Below are 9104 nucleotides of genomic sequence, written 5' to 3'. Positions count from 1 at the left end.
TACACTTACATTTTGAAAGATACAGAACAGTTCTTGGTCGACTTGTTTCAGTATTCACATCACAAAACAGACATGAATGACATCTATTTAGTCACGATGGATGTAGTCTCTTTATTCACTTGTATACCCTATCATGAAGGCATTGACTGTCTGAAATCACTACTAGGTGAACTGGTGATTTATGATCCTCAGAAAATTGATTTTCTATGTTTACTTTTGGAACTCACACTAGAAAACAATGTCTTTCTCTATGATGGTAAATATTACAGACAGAAAAAAGGTGTAGCGATGGGCACAAGCTGTGCAAACAGCTATGCGAACTTAGTGATGGTCACATGGGAACTTACCCATATACTTAACCAGCCCAACATAACATTCTATCGAAGGTTTGTAGATGACCTGTTTTTTCTATGGAAAGGTTCACAGGAAGAACTCAAAACACTTGTAGGAAACATCAACAAAGAGGAATGTTTTCTGAAGTTTACATTGAACTACTCATTGAACAGTGTCGACTACTTAGATACTACAATATACAAAAAGGAAGGTAGACTGTCTACTAAGGTATATCGCAAACCTTGCTACACCCCAGCATTCTTACACAGAACGAGCATGCATAACCCTACTATTTTTGGCAATATTATCAAGGGTCAGGCTATGAGGCTATCTAGGCTCTCATGTGAAGACACATCTTTTCACAATGAATTAAAACAACTTGAGATTGACCTCATTAACAGGGGCTACAGTAAACACGGCATTTCTACGGTTTACTCTAATATGAATAACTATAGGCAAACGAGAGCAAAACCTTATTTCTCTGAAAGCAATTCGCAAAGGTGCAAGAGAAACACAAACAACAAACCTTCCAGACAAGCCATCATTCTTCCTTATTCTAACAACATCTCCACTGCAGAGCATACCATAGCAATGCATTGGAACATATTGATGGCAGACAAAAATATTGCTGAGATCATTGGAACTCATCCATTGTTTATATATAGTAACAAGGTCAACCTCAAGAGATCACTTTGTTACAGAACAGAAAACAGGAGAATGCTTTCTCATGCCTCTAACTTTGAGGGCACTAAAAAATGTGGTAAATGCCAACAATGCCACCTCATAGACGAATCACGATTTTTTAAACACCCTGAAACGGGTGTACTATGGGAACTCAGGAACAACAGCTCATGCCATACCAGGAATGTTGTTTATGTGGCTCACTGTCTCTCATGTCATTGTTTTTATGTTGGCAAGACCAACAGATCATTGAGAGAACAGAGATCATTGTTATTGTTACAACAGGAAAGAAGATTATAGTGCATTAGCCAAACATATGCTAACTAAAGGGATAGATCATACGTTTCTCTTTCAGGTTCTACATATTCAACAAGAATCAGAAAGACTGGGTGATACAGTGAATCTCACAGAACAAGCAGAAGTCAAATGGATACTTAGACTTTCTGCTCACAAAGGCATGGGTCTCAATGACACAGTGTCCCTGAAACCACATCTAAAAGGGTGTAAAATTAAATGACTTTGACATCTATGAGAGAAACAACAATTTGATATTTAACATTCATGCGTTCAGTTCTACATGCTTTTCATGCATTATGCATTGTTTTGACTGTGATTTCCATTTTTGATCCTTTACATTCAGTGCCTGCATTCATAGCTATACCAGCGTAGTTATCCATTCACTTATTGATTGTTTGTTTGTGGCTTAATAAAATACATAGTTACTTTGAACACTTTATACATAATTATACCCCTTATTTACATAATGACTTTCTTGGTGCACTCATATAGTTGCACATCTGTTCGCTCCAGCAAACAAGGTTTGAAAGTATTTTGTGTATTCATTTTTACTTACTGCCCTATTTGGAGCTTTTACATGTTTGCATATTTGTCTGTTCCTATATATAAGGCTTGAAAATATTTTCTGTATATACTTGTATATTTTAAATTTGCTATAGTGTGTTGTTTTAAAGTGCTTTTAGTATTTTTAGTTGGATTATAACATCAATGTAGGCACATTGATTTTATCTCTGTGTATAACTTTAAATTTTCTATGACAAGGAGTTTGACTGAATCAGCTGACTGCTAGATCGATCACATGATTCTCAGAAGTTATATAAGCTGTTTTCAAACTCATTTGGTTTTAGTCTGATAAAGCGGATGGTAGATCCGCGAAAGCGCTTACTAATTTAATAAACTCATTTGCTTTTCTACTGGTTTTGACCTCCTTTGGCTTCACATTTCATGAATCCTGCGTTTGTGAACTTTGGACCAACTTCATGACCATGCTGACTTTGTTTGTTGTTGGATTAGCTGTTGAATGATACTTTATGCTGCTGCTGTTTCCTTTGGATTACTTACAGGACCACGCCTATCATGCTTGTTGATGGACTAGATTTTTAACAACTTTGTCGCTGTGCCTCCTTCACCAGAAGTTTTCTGTGAGTACTTTTCAATTTTGAATTTTGGTAGTTCCACGCGGAAGGGCATTATTTTTCTCATTTTTGACTTTTTGGGCACCACTGTTTCTGTTATATATGTGTATATATATATATATATATATATATATATATATATATATATATATATATTTATATATATATATATATATATATGTATATATATATATATATATATAAATATATATAGATAGAAATAGATATATATATATAGATATATATATATATATATATAGATATATATATATATATATATATATATAGATATATATATATATAGATATATATATATATATATCTATATATCTATATCTATATCTATATCTATCTATATATATATATATATATATATATATATTATATATATATATATCTACACACACACACACACACACACACACACACACACACACACACACAATATACATTAAACATAGATATGGATACATGTGTCTGTATATCCATAGCTATTAGTCTCTGTTTAATCAAACGGACACAAGATCGACATCCATAACATTGACATCAAAACACAGAAAAACTGAACCTCAACAGGTACTGATGATGCTCTAAGGATTAACAAAAACAAGTATTTTTGCAGGGGGGAGCAAGTCATCCTGCACCCAGACACACCCCAAGGTTGCACAATCCCGAGGTTAAGGGAAAATCCCCCTACCTGGGGATTGTCAATCCTGCGGACATGTCGACCATATGTTTAAGTCAACCAAATTGTGTCAGCCAAAAGCATGTCAATTTTGTGTCCATTCAACCAAAGGTAAACAAACCATATTGTACACATATGTTCATCAAATTGACAGGTCATTTAGAGACAATGTACTACAAATTACATTGACTTCTGAGTCATCAAAAATACAAGTAACAATGTTTTATTGCAGGGGCCCTGGTGCATCCCCCACCCAAATGTTATAAACACTAACTCTGAGATCACACAACAATACAGGGAAGGAGAAAAAACAGCCCTACCTGCCACAGTTGTGTGATCTTACAAATACACACGTCCAGTACCTGATGCAGCACTATAAAATAAAGCATCTCCAGCACACTGGAAACCTCAAAACACAGCATCTCTAAACCACTAACACTTTACAAAGTACAGTTTTGTACCTACCATAAATGTAGATGTTCGAGTGCTAATACAGCTGCAGTCATAACAGATGGGTTTTCCTGCCGTCAGGCGGGTCCTCGGTCGGCCGAATTCCAAAGTCTAGGTCTGGTATCGGTTGTCGTTGCTTCTTCCCTGACGTCAGTGCGACAGGGGTATAAAAGAACCAGCCGACGCCATTTTCTTCAGTTTTTCTTGCCCCAGATGTCAGGTGCCCCCAGAAGGAAGGCAATAAATAAATTTATGTAATAATGCAACGCAGTATAATCAAAAAACAGCAGTTGCAAGCAAATACACCATAAAAGAATACCCCAATCAGGTTGTATGAGGAAGTGTTAGCCATTAGGCCTGTACCAGAGGGGAAGGAGGGAGGGAAACCTGGACTGCAGCTGTATTAGCACTCGAACATCTACATTTATGGTAGGTACAAAACTGTACTATGTTCATCGTGCATACAGCTGCAGTCATAACAGATGGGTAGAATACCAAAGCTAAAAAAGGGGTGGTAGGCACTAGGTGGAATTAGGAGGAGCCAGGATGCCCTGCAAAACTGCAGTGGCAAAGCCTGCTCTAGATTTGGAGTATAATGGCAGGTGATAGTGCTTGGAGAAAGTATGCACAGAACTCCAAGTGGCAGCTTCCAAAATATCTTTGGTAGGAACCCCCCTGAGGAAAGCTGCAGAGGTAGCTGTGGCCCTTGTGGAGTGAGACCTGATGCCTGCAGGTACAGTTTTACCATGAAGAGAGTAACAAAAGCGTATGCAGTGGGCTATCCATTTTGAGATTGTCTGTTTGGAAATAGGTTTCCCTTGTAGCATAGGACACAAAGAGTTGCTCTGATTTTCTGAAAGGCTTTGTTCTGTCCAAATAATAACGTAGTTGTCTGTGAATGTCCAAGGAATGTAGTAGTCTCTCCCCTTTGTTTTGAGGATTGGAGTAAAAGGTAGGTAAGTGGATAGCCTGATTCAAGGCTACCCTGGATACTACCTTTGGCATAAAGGAAGGCTTGGTTCATAAGGAAACTCTGTCCTGATGGAAAATGATGAAAGGCTGCACAGCCATGAGGGCTTGTAGTTCCGAAACCCTGCGAAATGAGGTGATAGCCAGCAGGAAGGCTGTTTTCCAGGACAAATATTGTAGTTCTGTTGAGGCAGCTGGCTCAAAGGGAGGCAAAGTCCGATTCTCTAGAATGAAATTGAGATCCCAAGCAGGTACTGGTTGTTTCCTTGGGGGTTTTATATTCTTAGCCCCTCTGAGGAACTGTCTTAAGAGGGGGTGAGAGAATAAAGGAGGATCAGTGTTGTATTCTGCAGAAATGGCTGAGGCATGGATTTTGATGGAGGAGAATGAAAGTCCACTGCTTAGCATCTCAGCCAGGTACTGTAATATTTGAGGTAAATTCAGTATTCCAGGGTTCTGGCCCTTTTTCTCATTCCAAGTACAAAACCGTTTCCATTTGGTGGAGTAGGCTTTTCTAGTAGAAGGTCTTCTGGCCTCCAAAATGACATCCTGTACCTCCTTGGAGAGTAGGGTCTGTTGTGATTTTAAGGAATCTTCCATGCGGCTAGATTGAGTGTTTTCAGCTGACTGTGAAGAGTTTTGAAGTTGTGCTGAGTCAGTAGAAGAGGCATTAGAGGCAGGATCCATGGTGGGGAATGCGTCAGGCTCCTCAGGAGTGGGTACCAGTGTTGCCTTGGCCAGTCTGGAGCAATGAGAATCATCTTTGGTCTGTCTGCTCTGGTTTTTAATAGAACTTTGGGCAGCAAAGGAAGAGGTGGAAAGGCATAAACTGTCATTGTTGTCCAACTGAAAGAGAGTGCGTCCACTTTCCAGGCCTGTGGATGAAAGGTCCTTGAGCAGAATTTTGCCAATTGGTGATTTCTGTGGGAGGCAAAGAGATCTATGTCTAGCCTTCCCCATGCTTGAATTATCTTTGAAAAAACTTGAGGATGCAACTTCCATTCATGTGGATCTGTCACATTTCTGCTTAGGTTGTCTGCCAGCGTGTTTTCCTTGCCTGGCAGGAACTGTGCTTGAAGCTCGATTTGCAATTCCAGAGCCATGTTCCAAAGAGACATGGCTAGCCTGCATAGGGGGTATGAATGGGTTCCTCCCTGTTTGTTTATGTACCACATTACTGTGGTGTTGTCTGTCCTTATCAATAGCTGGCCTGGATGCAGCAGGTCTTTGAAAGCTATAATAGCATTTATTATTGCTAGCATTTTCTTTTGATTGATGTGTAGGTGCTTTTCCTTTTGGGACCATCTGCCCTGAATGCACCGATCTGTCATGTGCGCCCCCCAGGCGTAATCCGAGGCGTCTGTTGTGATGACTTGACTTGCTTGAGGCTTGCAGAATGGGAGACCTTTGTTTCTTTGGCATGCTTGAGCCCACCACAGAAATTCCTTTTGAAGACATGGAATTAGTGGTATTACTGTTTCCAAACTGTGGCTGTGCTGAGACCATAGGTTTTTTAGGTACCATTGAAGTTTCCTCATATGCAGCTTTGCACATGGGATTAGTAGGATGCAAGATGCCATGAATCCCAGAGCCTGCAGGATTTTCCTTGCAGTCAGCCTGGTGAAAGTTGCCAGTTTTCTGAAGTATTGAGTTAGTTGCCCTTGTTTCTCTGGCGTGAGGTAGGCCATCTGGGTGTTTGTATCCAAATTGGCACCCAGGAAAATTATTGTTTGAGAGGGTATTAGCCTTGATTTCTTTTTGTTGAATGTGTATCCCAGGGAATTCAACAACATTATTACAAAAGCCAGATGTTTCAGAAGTATGTGCTTGCTGTCCGCTTGGATCAGGCAGTCGTCCAAATATGGGTATATTTGTATCCCTTGCAGTCTGCAGTAGGCAATTACTGATGCCAGGCATTTCGTGAACACTCTGGGCGCAGTAGATAAGCCAAAGGGCAATGCAGAGAATTGATAATGTGTTGAACCTGCAAGAAATCTGAGGTATCTTCTGCAATCTTGTCTGATTGGGACATGCAGGTATGCCTCCTTGAGGTCCAATGTTACCAGCCAAGACTCCTTGCCCAGCATGGGAAGAAGCTGCTGTAATGTGAGCATCTTGAATTTTGGCACGAGTAAAAATGTGTTTAGGATGGATAGGTCCAAAATAGGTCTCCAATCTTTGCCCTTCCTTGGTACCAGGAATATTCTGGAATAAAAACCTTGACCCTGTTCTTGTGCAGGTACCTCTTGAATAGCTTTCATGTCCATGAGATCTGAAATTTGTTTTTGTGCCTCTGCCCTTTGATTGTGTGGCAGGTTTGGCATGCCTCTCATTTTTGGAAGGGTGTGAAAGTGGAATCTGTAGCCTCTGTCTATAATGTCCAGGATCCATTTGTCTTTTGTGACAATATGCCATTTTTTTGAAAATAATGCCAGTTTTCCACATAAAGGTGTTGCCATTTGAGCCTTGCTTGGCATGCAAAGGGGAAAGTCATTGGTTCTGCTTTCTGAATGGCTGTGAACTATCCTCACCACCTCTTTGTGTAGGTGCTTGCCATTGTCTGCCACTAAACGATCCTTGAGATTGCCCTCTACCTCTCGGGCGCCTGTATCTACCTCTTTGGGGTCTGTCCGTGGCTGGAAAGGACCAATTTTTTGAAGGCCAATTTCTACTGAAACGTGGAGGTTGTACCTGTAGGAAATATTTCACTGTTTGCATTGATTTTGCCTTTTCCTCCATTTTCTTTAATACCTCCTCAGCTTTAACACCAAACAATACATCTTTTTGCAGAGGTGCATCCAGTAATTTAGCTTTAACATGATCTGGTAAGGTTTGCTCTTTGAGCCAAGCATGTCTACGTATGACTGATCCTGTAACAGCAGCTCTACATGAGGCCTCTAAAGCATCAAAACCACATTGCAAGTTATGTTTACCCACTTGTTCTGCACTATGTATCAAATCCTGCAACTCCTTCAATTCTGGTTGTTCAGGTTGTGACATTTTGCTTCTCAACTGTGATAACAGAAACTGTTGGTACTTTAACATATGGAACTGGCAGTTTAATGCCCTCATGGATAAGGTGGCCGAGGTGTACACCTTTTTACCCCACCTTTCTAAAGCTCTGGAATCCCTCTCTGAAGGTAAGGGATTTTTAGCAGTGGAGGCCTTAATTCCCTTGGGGCCCTGTAAGATAGTTTCTGGGTCAGCCGCATGGCTTTTGAATAGGAATTGGTGTGAGTCAGGAATCCGGTAATACCTGTCAGGCTTGACTGGGGTTGGAGGTAAAGAGTCAGGGTTAAGGCAGGACTCCGAATACACATCATCAAGGATATCTAAGACAGGACGTATAGCCAGAGGCCTGTGCTGAGGGAGCAAGAGAAAATCCCTAAGCCTTTTCTTGGAGTCTGAGTACTCTTGGCCTTCCCAGTGGAAGTGTTCCCTCAAGGTATGCAAGGTTTCCCCAAAAGAGTAATCCTCAGGGGGGGGGAGACAGAGAGAATGGACTCCTCTGCATCAGAATCTTCAAAAGAGGAGTATGAATGTTCCTGGTCATCAGAATGTTCTGAAATAATGGAGGCCTGGTCCGAGGAGGGGGATTCTTCCTCCACTCTGGGCCTTTTGTCCGGGGGGGGGGGTTTGAGAACCCCAGATAAAAGTAATTAAGTCCTCAGCCATTTTGAGCATCTGCTTTTTAGGCATGGGGCCTTGAGAAGGGCCCTGTGGGGTTTGTTTTTTAGTATGCATGGCTGTCTTAGACTTAGTGAAAGCCTTGATGGAAAAAGAAGAGGAAGGCCTGAAGACACCTAGAGAGGAGGCAGACCTGTCTAAACTCTGAGTTTCACCGCCAGGAGTGGCTTCGGTATCTGTAGTCGGGGTGTGGGCCGAAGAGCCTGCGGCCTCGGGTACAGAAGACACTGCCAATGAAGTGTCGTCAGTAGTCAGGGGCTGCGTAGGCGCCTCGCTGAGAACTGGACCACTTGAAGTCGGCTTTGGCGTGGTGTCGGTAGAGGCCGCGGACCTCGTGTGTCGGTCCTTATCTTTGTGTCTTTTTGTCAAAACTGGAGTCGGAGTATCCGACGACATTATGTAGTTAAATTTTTTGCCAAAATAGTGCTGGGCGAACTCCGCCCGACGCTTAATGGTGCGTTTGTTGAATGTAGCACAAAAACGACAGGCCGAGACGTCGTGGTCTGGGCCTAAGCAAGGAATGCAGAGGGAATGAAAATCCTTATGCGGTATTTGCTTCCCAGATGAAATACAATTATTAACTTTGTCTGACATCGGTCTGAGGCAAGAAAAGTTTCCCCAACGGGGTACTTAGCTTTCAAGAAGACTTCGGTTGCTAGATATTCGTAATCTCAGGAGCTGGCCGACCGGCACTTGCGAACTGCTTCTGCTTCGGGCACCGCGCGGCAAGAAAGACTGAAGAAAATGGTGTCGGCTGATTCTTTTATACCCCTGTCGCACTGACGTCAGGGAAGAAGCGACGACAACCGACGCCGGACCTAAACTTTGGAATTCGGCCGACCGAGGACCCGCCTGATGGCAGGAAA

At 41.7% G+C, this 9104-nt stretch overlaps 1 protein-coding gene across 1 annotated transcript in view; it reads right to left on the bottom strand.

The window, feature by feature from the left end:
* LOC122797094 overlaps positions 1 to 9104 on the bottom strand; it is a 625096-nt gene that overhangs the window by 189707 nt on the left and 426285 nt on the right. The window lies entirely within an intron of this gene.

Source organism: Protopterus annectens, chromosome 3.part0 (genome assembly GCF_019279795.1).
Source record: "Protopterus annectens isolate FY-2018-M chromosome 3.part0, PAN1.0, whole genome shotgun sequence".
Lineage (NCBI taxonomy): Eukaryota > Metazoa > Chordata > Ceratodontiformes > Protopteridae > Protopterus > Protopterus annectens.
This window is presented reverse-complemented; position numbering and strand designations above follow the sequence as displayed.